Below are 12,347 nucleotides of genomic sequence, written 5' to 3'. Positions count from 1 at the left end.
GCCAACACATAAGACTAATCATCACTAAAGTCAACATGGACGCATTTGTGTAGTCCCCGGTCATCAAAATTAGGAAAACTGCAAATACCATTGAATCGAATGACATTAATGTTGGTTCTTTATTTTGTAGTTTGGATTTAATTTATGGATAGCTAATGCGTCCACAAACACCTCCTCTACTAAGCATAACCACCTCTTAGAAAGGACAAGTTTTGTATGTAGTGACGTTCGCATGGCATCATAACCATGTTTATCTTATTAGGATAGAAGCATCCTAACCACGACATCACAGACATAGTTTGACCACATCAAAATATACAGAATGCCTAACCTAGACATGGCAATTGAAGAAACCAGAGAGGAATCAACCAGGGTCAGGCATGATTTTCTTTGCCTACCAATTGAAGTTGCATCGATCTCTGCCCACGTGGCGCTCTAAACATTTCACTTGCCACTTGTTTGATGGCTTGACAAAAGATTTTCTGTGATAGTTTCCCTTTCTCGTATTCTATATAAGAGTCCACAAGCATCTTATATCTTATATCTTATATCTTATATTTACTAATTGGAAGCACTAATCGAGGCACCACGTTAATCCTCAAGACTAATCATATTAGCCACCCGATCTCTGTATTAAGTACCTATAGCCGTCCGATGAGATACCTCAAGAGTTGTGACCTACTATCCCACCTTCCTGTAGAAATAGGGCATCTCTCCCTCACGTCAGAAAAAGGGCATCTTCCATCTAAAAGGACATTAATCCTCAAGACTAATCATATTACCCATCTGATCTCCGTAGAAACCATCTCCCTCACGTCAAAAAAGGCCATCTTCCATCTAAGAAAAGTCATCTCCCTCGCGGACTGCTCCTGCATCGATCCTACTCTACGAGGCACCCGCACACACTAGTAGAAAACAGGGCTTTGGTCCAGGCCGGGTTAGCCCATTAGTCCCGGTTCAGTAATGAACCGGGACTAATGTGAGCATTGGTCCCGGTTCATGCGGCAAAGGCATTAGTCCCGGTTCAAATAGGACCTTTAGTCCCGGTTGGTGCCACAAACCGGTACTAATGGGTGCGATGCCCATTAGTACCGGTTCGTGGCACGAACCACGAACCGGTACTAATGGGGTTTGAGGCATTAGTACCGGTTCGTGAAAGGTCCCATTTTCAAACTATACCCCCCCCCCCCCAATCGCCTTTTCAGTTTTGTAAAAAGCAAAAGAAAATGATAAAAACTTCAAAAATTAAAATCCTTCAAGATGTAGTTATGTTACTACATCTACTAGTTAGGAAAATTTAAAAACTTAAATTTGGACATGTTTTGCAAAAAGTGTGGGCAAAATGTAAAACGGCTATAACTTTTGCATACTATGTCAGAAAAAACGTATAATATATCAAAATGTTCAACACGAAAATCCGCATCCGATTTTGACCGCCTACGGCCTGTTTGCAAATTCTTAGAATCCTCAAATTCTAAAAGGAAAAAAGATATGCTCAAATTTCAGTTTTTTTATTTTTTTATTTTTGTTAAATCTAGTCAAACTATGGTCAAACTACTTATTCAAGAAGTATTAGTGTTACTAAATAATTATTCAAGAATATTAGTGTTACTAAATAATTATTTCAGTGTTTTTGAATTTTGGTCAAAACTGTGGTCAAACTATGGTCAAACTATGGGCAAACTGTGGTCAAACTGTGGTCAAACTACTTATTCAAGAAATATTAGTGTTACTAAATAATTATTGTTTTTTAGAACAATAGTTTCAAACTCAAACAGTGAAATGTGTCACTTCATGCTCAAGCAAAATTCCTGAGGGTTAATACGATTGACATCTTACTATTGTCAGAAAAACAACAAGTGCAGACTTGGAAACGAGGGAGAATAGAACCCGAAAGTTAAGCATGCTCAGGCTGGAGTAGTGAGATGGGTGACCGTCCGGGAAGTTAGATGATTTGGAATGATGAGGGGTGATTAGAGATTAGAGGTTAAATTGAGCAGTGATGAGGGTGATTAGAGATTAGAGGTTAAAATAATTCAGAATTTGAAAATAAAAAAAATCAAAAAAAGTTTAAAAAAGAAAAATTTCAAACAAAAATCATAAAATCTCCTTTAGTACCGGTTGGTGTTACCAATCGGGACTAAAGGTGGACCTCCAGGCAGCGGCCACGTGGACGGCCTTTAGTCCCGGTTCGTGCAAGAACCGGGACTAAAGGCCCTTATGAACCGGGACAATAGGCCCTATTTGTACTAGTGACGTCATGCAAATCCCTAGGGCTGCTGCTCCATCTGGTCCTCCTCCCTCCCTCCCATCTCGAGTCTTCATGTAAACAAGCAAATGAGCCTCTTTTGGATGTAACCAATTCTTCCGCCGAGTCTCACCTCTTCACAAGAGGCTGAACGCGCATCACCTCCCTGTCATCCTCAACATATGGCAGATCAATCTAAAAGGAAGGTCACGAGCAAATCAAGTCCCTCAGTGATCGTGTTATTGTGCAGCCCTTCAATCTCCCCTGATTTCAGATTTTGACCGTACTGCAATCAAGTTTTTCGTTTTGGTAAGATCAATTTTTATGATGATTGATGAAGAGGAGCTGATGTACTGATGGAAGTTTCAAAGAGAGACAATGATTATTGTGTTCGGAGAATTATGGTTGAAATTTCTCCCATACATCGCCTCAGATTCCCCGTCCCGATCTAGGAAGTATTACAGAGTAGTTTGTCCCTTCGCTCCTATCTCCAACCTGCCGCTGATCCTACGTGCAGCGTTGCCGTGTTCACGACGCCTGCTCAATCTCCAGCGTTGCCTCTTCCTATCTCTCTCCTGCCACAGGACGCTCGCTCTCCTTCTAGCCTCTGCGTACTTTGGTCTCTGAGTTGGTGCCATGCATGAGGTTCAAAGCTGACGAAACCATCTGACCCAGCATTAATTAGCCGGCATCATTAACGTAGTCATAGGAAGTTGTTCTCATACTGCTCCATCTGAGTCCTGCTGCCCATGTGAAATTTTTGTCCATGCTTTGTTTGTTGTTTAACAGTTATTATTTCATTGCAATACTGCTTAATTACTGATCCAGGTTTCCCTTCCTGCAGCTTTTAATGTAATCTTACTGTAGCATGGAAGTTGATTGTGCTGCACTGAAATAGGTTTGTCTTCTCTGCTGGTATGGTATTTCGTATAAAGAAAAAAAATTCGGGAATAAATATAGATCCATACATGAACGGTAAATAAATTAGTTCATATCGATAGAGTGATAAGATTTAATTATGTGGACATGACATTCCAAGATTTCCTGTTGTACGAAGATATCATGTGTTTGATTTGTACAAAAGATTTCTCTGCTACTCTATCAGCGGCTGGGATTTACTATTGCTAATCCCCGTAGAAGAAGTAGTGAAAGAATCATGTGTACACATGCATCTACGTGAATTCTGGGGCAGAACGTCTTCTTTCTATTCTCTGAGCAATATATAAGTGCTTTTTTACTAATCTGCAAATAGAATAACACTATCAATAAGAATCCTCCGCTTCTTCCACCTAATCAAGTGTTCTTTTTCCCGTGCTACAACACAACGAATATTTTTTTTTGCCAACTCCACCATTTTTGTGTGTCCCATGTTTTTTCAGAAAGTTGGAATCAACAAAAAGAAACACTAAGCATTACGGCAAGGACGAGTCGAGTGGCCAGCGACGCATTACGAGATGGTAATGTAGCTTTTCCTCTTGAATTTCCATGATGCTTGATGCAGAGGGGGAGCCAATGTACTGATGGAAGTTCAAAAGAGAGATGTAGGTTTGGTCGGTGAAATACAGTAGAAATTTCTACCATACTTGCTCTCATCCTCCTACCACTAGCGCAGTACTAAGTAATACGACAACAAGGAGTCCAATGGCCAGCGGCGCGTCTCACCTAGCTTGGAGAAAAGAGCCAGTGCCGCACATGTTTTATTAATCCATCTTATTTTAGTTGATGATTCTCATATATTCAAATTTCTACTACTTATAATTAATCCTCCTCATGTCTTGATAGCCAAGTATTTCCTGATTTCTTGGGCTGAAAACTGGACCGATTGTGACTTTGTTCCAGTTTTGCTAATGTGTAGCTGGGATTTCTACTGCTGTAAGGTGTGAAGTACTGATAATGGTATTTATGATGCTGCGAATTCAATATATAATTTTGCTATTTTCATGCATTTCTCCGTGTTCTTTTCTTGGTAGGTTATCCTTGCTGATCAGAATTTATTCCTTTTTGTAAAAGGGCAGCCCGGTGCGTGTAGCTCCCACTTGCGCTGTGTCCGGGGAAGGGTCCTACAACTTTGGGTTTATTTGTAGTATATTAAAATTCATGAACAATTTCAGTTGAATGTATGATATTCTTAGGTCGTATTTTCTCAAAAATGAGTTTTTCTGTATTTTCCTACTTTATATGATTTGATTCATGGCTATGCCCGGTAGCGTTGCGGGAATGGATTTGTAGTTATGCACCTTTTGCTTTTCATTCATCTGTGCCTTGAGCGGAATTCGGTTACCTACATAGAGTGTACTTATGGCACCATGGAATCTATGAAAAGTAGCAAAAACAACCTTCAGATTCATATAACTTGTGGTTATCTCTCTTCCATGTACTTACTCCGATAATCTGATATGTACTCTCAACAAAATAACTAACAACTTATGTGTGCAGATTCACCACATTCGCCTCAGTTGATGAGTTTCTCATGTCGAGATTACCTTCGTAACATCGTCATCGTTTTTGCAACGAGATGGAGTCCTGATCTTGCATCTACACCATATTGTCCTTTCTAAGTATTTAAAAACTCCTTTGAGATAGCTAGCACTGTATTTGTTTTCCACCATTAATATTTTAGAGCTCGTGGATATATATATTTGGTGTTTCATTGTCGATTATTTTTGTTGCAGACTCCTACCTTTTTGTCAACTCTATCATGTTCGTGTTATCAAAACATGACACTTCACATGGTCCTTTTTTCCCACATAACTTCCATTTTGGCCGCAAATGTTTGTCATTTTTTCCTTCTGTCACATTACACATAAATAAATTGAAAACAGTAATGAGATGTTACGTGGATCCATAAACAAATGATTTTTGAAACATTTCAATCCCACTAATCATGGTAGTTGTGATGTTAAAGGGACATGCTTCTATTATCAACTCATCAATACATACTTATATTGTAATATCCTACTAAAACCCATGTAGATACATAAGCATACTATTTGTTTCCTATCAAATTGGCGAAGTATTCTGAAAAATAAGTTGTTCGATTCAATAATCACATTCTATCAACTTGAAACCATAAGGGATTATAAGTGTTATGTTAATATTCAAATATATGCTTATATATATTTCCCGATATTAACCTTTTCAAAAAATAGTTCCCAACTAAGTTGTGAAAACTAATTCAGTTTCTTAATATCTACATGTTTCTCAAAATGGCTAGCCCGTGCAGGTGCACGGATTGATGACTAGTATACTCTAACCTTGAACTGTGCAAGATGGCTAGAAAAACAAGGCAATAAATCTTACCTTGAACTGTGTGACATGACTGGAAAAACGGGGCCATGAATCTGTTGTCTCTGCTTTGCCGACACGTGGAAAAGAGGTAGCGGGATGATCGCGAGGGGCACCATGCGGAGAGGCCATATGGTTGTGCGTCCGTGGGCGTGGAAGTGGTGGGGATGAACGATGATAAGCGGTCGATGTCGGTGACAGCAGTGGCGTGCGACACATATCGGCCAGGGCAGTGGCGTGCGATCGATTGAGTCAAAGAAAAGGAATCAGACTTTAGGGTGCCACCACGCGACAGGAATTTGGGAACTTTTTTTTCTCAATCGCTCGCTTCTCAACTCTATCAGGAATCCCAAGATGGCAGCACAAAAGTTGATAACGCCATCCAGTGCCCTTTGGGAAATGACGAAGCTGCCCTTCTCAATGGATGGCCAGATATATCTAGCACTACGGTACCAGGGTACCGTAAAAGAGCTTTTTTTTACATGAATAAAACATTTCTGGTGTTGATATATTGATTAACACTAGTAGAAAATGGGGCAATGGTCCAGGCCAGGTCAGCCCATTAGTCCCGGTTCAATCCAGAACCGGGACCAATGGAGGCATTGGACCCGGTTCGTGAGCCCCGGGGACCGGCCGGGCCACGTGGGCCATTGGTCCCGGTTCGTCTGGACCTTTTGGTCCCGGTTGGTGGGACGAATCGGGACCAATGTGCCTCGCTCCTGGCCCACCACCATTGGTCCCGGTTGTTGGCCTGAACCGGGACCAAAGGCTGCCCTTTAGTCCCGGTTCTTGCCACGAACCGGGACCAAATAATTGCCTATATATACCCCTCGCCCGCGAGCAGAACACTCCCACTGCTCTGTTTTTCGTGGCCGGCGAGGAGAGAGCTTTGTGGTGCTCTAGCTCACCTCCTATGCACACGAGGTGTTCAATGGAATGCCCGAGCCACACTACTTAAGCTTTCTCCTCTCCAAGCTCGACCTCCAAGCTCCATTTTCCTCAATATTTGTCTAGGTTTAGCGGTCTGTCACGTCCCGTCTCCGTCTTCACCGCCGTCGATCGCCTGCGCCGATATCGTCGCCGGCACCACCGGGGTGAGCCTCTTGTTCTTATCTTCTTTCTGAAAGGAAAAAAAATTCTTACTTGTATGTTTATATAGATACTTGTATAATTTTCTTACTTTTATTATTGCATCTTATATAGTGCGATGGTTTTGGTATCAACCCCCGTCGGCCCTCGTCCTGTCTATGATCCAGATGTGATATATATTATCTTTTCATAACTATTGGTTCATCTATTGTTTATGACAATTATGCCGACCAACGTGACATAGATTTTATTTATCTAGGAGGTTGTTGAATCGGAAATTCCAACCGACCCTATTGTCGAGAGGTTAAATTTAGTTGAAGAAGAAAACAATTTCTTAAAGGAAAAAAATAGAAAAATTGAGGAGGAGAAGATGATATTGGAGTTGCATGTTGCGGATGTCGTTGATGATCACAAGATCAAGATGGATGCAATGCGCTTGAAGATTAGAAAGATTAGAAAATATGCCATTCATACCGAGGCTTGGTATCATTATGCCGTTGGATCAGTTGTTACATTGGTTGCGATTATGATCGCATTTGTTTTCGCATTGAAATGTTTTACATAGTTTCAATGTATGGTTTAATTGATTTAGATGCTCTGCAGAGCTTTATGTTGTTAGATGAGAACTATGTATGTACTTTGGTTTTAATGTGATGATGAACTTTTATTAATTTGGTCACTTAATTATCTATTCATGATGTTCTGTAATGATTTTTGACACACTGAATTTTATATAATGCACGCAGATGAACCGGCAATGGATGTACGGTTCAAGACACACCTCCGAGTACATTAAGGGCGTGCATGATTTTCTCGAAGTGGCTGAGGCAAATAAGCAGAATGGTTTTATGTGTTGTCCATGCCCTATATGTGGGAATACGAAGTCTTACTCTGACCGGAAAATCCTTCACACCCACCTGCTTTACAAGGGTTTTATGCCACACTATAATGTTTGGATGAGGCACGGAGAAATAGGGGTTATTGATGGAAGACGGCGAAGAAGAAAAGTACGATGACAACTATGTGCCCCCTGAATACGGTGATGCTACTGAAGATCAAGAGGAACCAGACGATCTGCACGATGATGCTGCAACAGGCGAAGCTGCTGAAGATCAAGAGGAACCAGACGATGTGCCCGATGATGATGATCTCCACCGGGTAATTGTCGATGCAAGAACGCAATGTGAAAGTCAAAAGGAGAAGCTGAAGTTCGATCGCATGTTAGAGGATCACAAAAAAGGGTTGTACCCCAATTGCGAAGATGGCAACACAAAGCTCGGTACCGTACTGGAATTGCTGCAGTGAAAGGCAGAGAATGCTGTGCCTGACAAAGGATTTGAGACGCTACTGAAAATATTGAAGAAGAAGCTTCCAAAGGATAACGAATTGCCTGACAGTACATACGCAGCAAAGAAGGTGGTATGCCCTCTAGGAGTGGAGGTGCAGAAGATACATGCATGCCCTAATGACTGCATCCTCTACCGTGGTGCGTACAAGGATCTGAACGCATGCCCGGTATGCGGTGCATTACGATATAAGATCAGATGAGATGACCCTGGTGATGTTGATGGCGAGCCCCCAGGAAGAGGGTTCCTGTGAAGGTGATGTGTATGCTCATATAATACCACGGTTGAAACGTCTGTTCAGAAACGGAGAGCATGCCAAGTTGATGCGATGGCACAGTGAGGACCGTAAGAAAGACGGGAAGTTGAGAGCACCCGCTGACGGGTCGCAGTGGAGAAAAATCGAGAGAAAGTATTGGGATGAGTTTGCAAGTGACCCAAGGAACGTATGGTTTGCTTTAAGCGTGGATGGCATTAATCCTTTCGGGGAGCAGAGCAGCAATCACAGCAATCACAGCACCTGGCCCGTGACTCTATGTATGTATAACCTTCCTCCTTGGATGTGCATGAAGCGGAAGTTCATTATGATGCCAGTTCTCATCCAAGGCCCTAAGCAACCCGGCAACGACATTGATGTGTACCTAAGGCCATTAGTTGAAGAACTTTTACAGCTGTGGAATGGAAACAGTGTACGTACGTGGGATGAGCACAAACAGGAGGTATTTGACCTAAAGACGTTGTTGTTCATGACCATCAACGATTGGCCCGCTCTCAGATCACCGGAAGAAGCCCGCCATGCGTACCAATGATCACGTACTTGCTATGGTCAATGATTTACACGTAATCTTTGTAAAGGGTCCCGGCGGACTAGCTGTTCCAAGTGACGCTAGGGTACAGGCACCCATGTGGAAGAAGAAATCTATATTTTGGGACCTACCCTACTGGAAAGATGAAAGTGCAACTATCCCTAGGTGGTTTTGGTAATTCATAACAACATATAGCTCATTGAGCTAATGCTATTCCAAGACTATTACTTTAGGAAAGCTCAATGAATGGCATGGCATGGATGATGAAAGTGGATCCCTCAAAATACTAAGGACAAAGGATTGACTCAAGCTCAAGAGCTCAAGACTCTTCATTTTACATTTTAGTGATCCAAGATCACATTGAGTCTATAGGAAAAGCCAATACTATCAAGAAGGGATGAGGTGTTTCTTAATGAGCCTCTTGCTTCATGTGCTTAGTGATATGCTCCAAAACCCTCAACTACTTTCCCACATCCACAAATGACCTAAACCCAAAGCCAAAATCGGTCACACCGATTCTTCCAATCCGGCGCCACCGATTCCAAAAGTCATATCCACTGCCACAAACCCTAAGCAAATCGGTCTTACCGATAGGGATCTCGGTCTCACCGAGATGGGATTGTAATCTCTCTGTTTCCCTTCGTAACGTTTCGGTCTAACCGAAGTGAGCGATCGGTCCCACCGAGATTGCAATGTAAACTCTCTGTTTCCTTTTTGTAACATTTCGGTCTCACCGAAAAGAGCAAATCGGTCCCACCGAGTTTACCTGACCAACTCTCTGGAAAGCTTATTACCAAAATCGGTCTCACCGAGTTTGTGTAATCGGTCCTACCGAGATTACGTTATGCCCTAACCCTAACCGAATCGGTCTCACCGAGATGCATGTCAGTCCCACCGAAAATCACTAACGGTCACTAGGTTTACTAAATCGGTCCGACCGAGTTTAACTATTCGGTCCCACCGAGTTTGGTAAATTGTGTGTAACGGTTAGATTTTGTGTGGAGGCTATATATACCCCTCCACCTCCTCTTCATTCGTGGAGAGAGCCATCAGACTAAACCTACACTTCCAACTTACCATTTCTGAGAGAGAACCACCTACTCATGTGTTGAGGCCAAGATATTCCATTCCTACCATATGAATCTTGATCTCTAGCCTTCCCCAAGTTGCTTTCCACTCAAACCCTCTTTCCACCAGATCCAAATCCTATGAGAGAGAGTTGAGTGTTGGGGAGACTATCATTTGAAGCACAAGAGCAAGGAGTTCATCATCAACGCACCATTTGTTACTTCTTGGAGAGTGGTGTCTCCTAGATTGGCTAGGTGTCACTTGGGAGCCTCCGACAAGATTGTGGAGTTGAACCAAGGAGTTTGTAAGGGCAAGGAGATCGCCTACTTCGTGAAGATCTACCGCTAGTGAGGCAAGTCCTTCGTGGGCGACGGCCATGGTGGGATAGACAAGGTTGCTTCTTCGTGGACCCTTCGTGGGTGGAGCCCTCCGTGGACTCGCGCAGCCGTTACCCTTCGTGGGTTGAAGTCTCCATCAACGTGGATGTACGATAGCACCACCTATCGGAACCACGCCAAAAACATCCGTGTCTCCAATTGCGTTTGAATCCTCCAAACCCTTCCCTTTACTTTCTTGCAAGTTGCATGCTTTAATTTCCGCTGCCTATACACTCTTTGCATGCTTGCTTGAATTGTGTGATGATTGCTTGACTTGTCCTAAAATAGCTAAAATCTGCCAAACTCTAAAATTGGGAAAAGGTTAAGTTTTTATTGGTCAAGTAGTCTAATCACCCCCCTCTAGACATACTTCAAGGTCCTACAAGTGGTATCAGAGCCTTGGTCTCCATTTGCTTTGATTTCCATAGCTTTTGGTGGTCATAGCCTTGGTTTCACAACCTAGGAGAGTATGGCGTCTAGCGAGGGAAATTATCACCATAGAGGTCCTTACTTTGATGGTACTAATTTTGCTAGTTGGAAGCATAAGATGAAAATGCATATTCTTGGACATAACCCCGCCGTTTGGGCAATTATTTGTATTGGCTTGCAAGGTGAATTCTTCGATGGGAGAGAACCGAACCGTGAAGCTAATGCGGAAGAATTGAAGATGCTGCAATACAACGCTCAAGCATGTGACATCATCTTCAACGGATTGTGCCCCAAAGAATTTAACAAAATCAGCCGTCTTGAGAATGCAAAGGAAATTTGGGATACTTTGATTAATATGCACGAAGGTACCGAATCCGTCAAGGAATCCAAGTTGGATGTGCTCCAAAGTCAGCTTGACAAGTTCAAAATGAAGGATGGTGAAGGTGTCGCTGAAATGTACTCTAGGCTTGCTCTTATCACAAATGAGATTGCCGGCTTAGGGAGTGAAGAGATGACCGACAAATTCATCATCAAGAAGATCCTAAGAGCATTGGATGGAAAGTATGATACCGTGTGCACATTGATCCAAATGATGCCAAACTACAAAGATCTCAAGCCAACGGAAGTCATTGGAAGGATTGTTGCTCATGAGATGTCACTCAAGGATAAGGAGGAACTTCACAACAAGTCAAGTGGTGTTTACAAAGCCTCAAGTGAAGCCCCCACATCATCAAGTGAGAAACAAACCTTCAATGAAGAATTGAGCTTAATGGTGAAGAACTTCAACAAATTCTACAAGAGTAGAAGCAAAGAAAGAAGCTCCAAGTCAAGGTCTTATCATGACAAGAGATCTTCTAGTCGAGAGCGCAATTGCTACAATTGTTGGAAGCCTGGACACTACTCAAATGAGTGTACGACACCCTACAAAAGAAGAGAAGATTCTCCAAGAAGAAGGAGCAAAAGAGAAGAATCACCACCAAGAGAGAGGAGGAGTAGAGATGATCGTTATGAACGAAGACCCTCACGGAGAAGCAAGGATTCGGAAAGGAAGGACAAGTCATCAAGGAGCTACACAAAACGAAGACATCAAGCTCATGTTGGTGAATGGGTTTCCGGCTCCGACTCCAACAAACACTCCGAGAGAAGCTATCACTCTGACTCCGAATATACTCAAGATGAAGGTGTTGCCGGTCTAGCACTTGTGTCAACCAACTCCTACGACATATTTGATTCACCAAATGAAGGATTGGAAGATGCTTCATGGCCAAAGGTCCAAAGGTAACACATCCCGAGTATGTTGATTTTAATAGTGATGAAGATGACTTGCTTGTGGATGATGATTTACTTGTTGACAACTCTAGTGATGAATACTATGATGAAACGTCAATTAATCATGCTAATCAAACGAATGACAATGATAAGGAGAAAATTGAGCTTCTAACTAAAGAACTAAACACTCTTAAGTTGGCTCATGAAACTATCTTCGAAGATCATCGAGAACTTTTAAGGGCTCATGAGAAGTTACGCTTTGAAAAGCTCAATCTTGAGCAAGAGCATGAGTTCTTAAAGGCAATCAATGATGATCTCCGCAAGAAAAGTTCTTCTTACATTGCCAAGCGTTTACTCTTATCTACTTACATGCCTCAAGTCAAGTCTAGTAACAAGTACAAGAAAGATACTTCCTCTAGTAGTAACAATAATA

The sequence above is a fragment of the Triticum aestivum genome, chromosome 3B, assembly GCF_018294505.1.
Source record: "Triticum aestivum cultivar Chinese Spring chromosome 3B, IWGSC CS RefSeq v2.1, whole genome shotgun sequence".
NCBI classification, from domain to species: Eukaryota; Viridiplantae; Streptophyta; class Magnoliopsida; order Poales; family Poaceae; genus Triticum; species Triticum aestivum.
The sequence above is the reverse complement of the archived record's forward strand: the minus strand, read 5'-3'. Positions refer to the sequence as shown.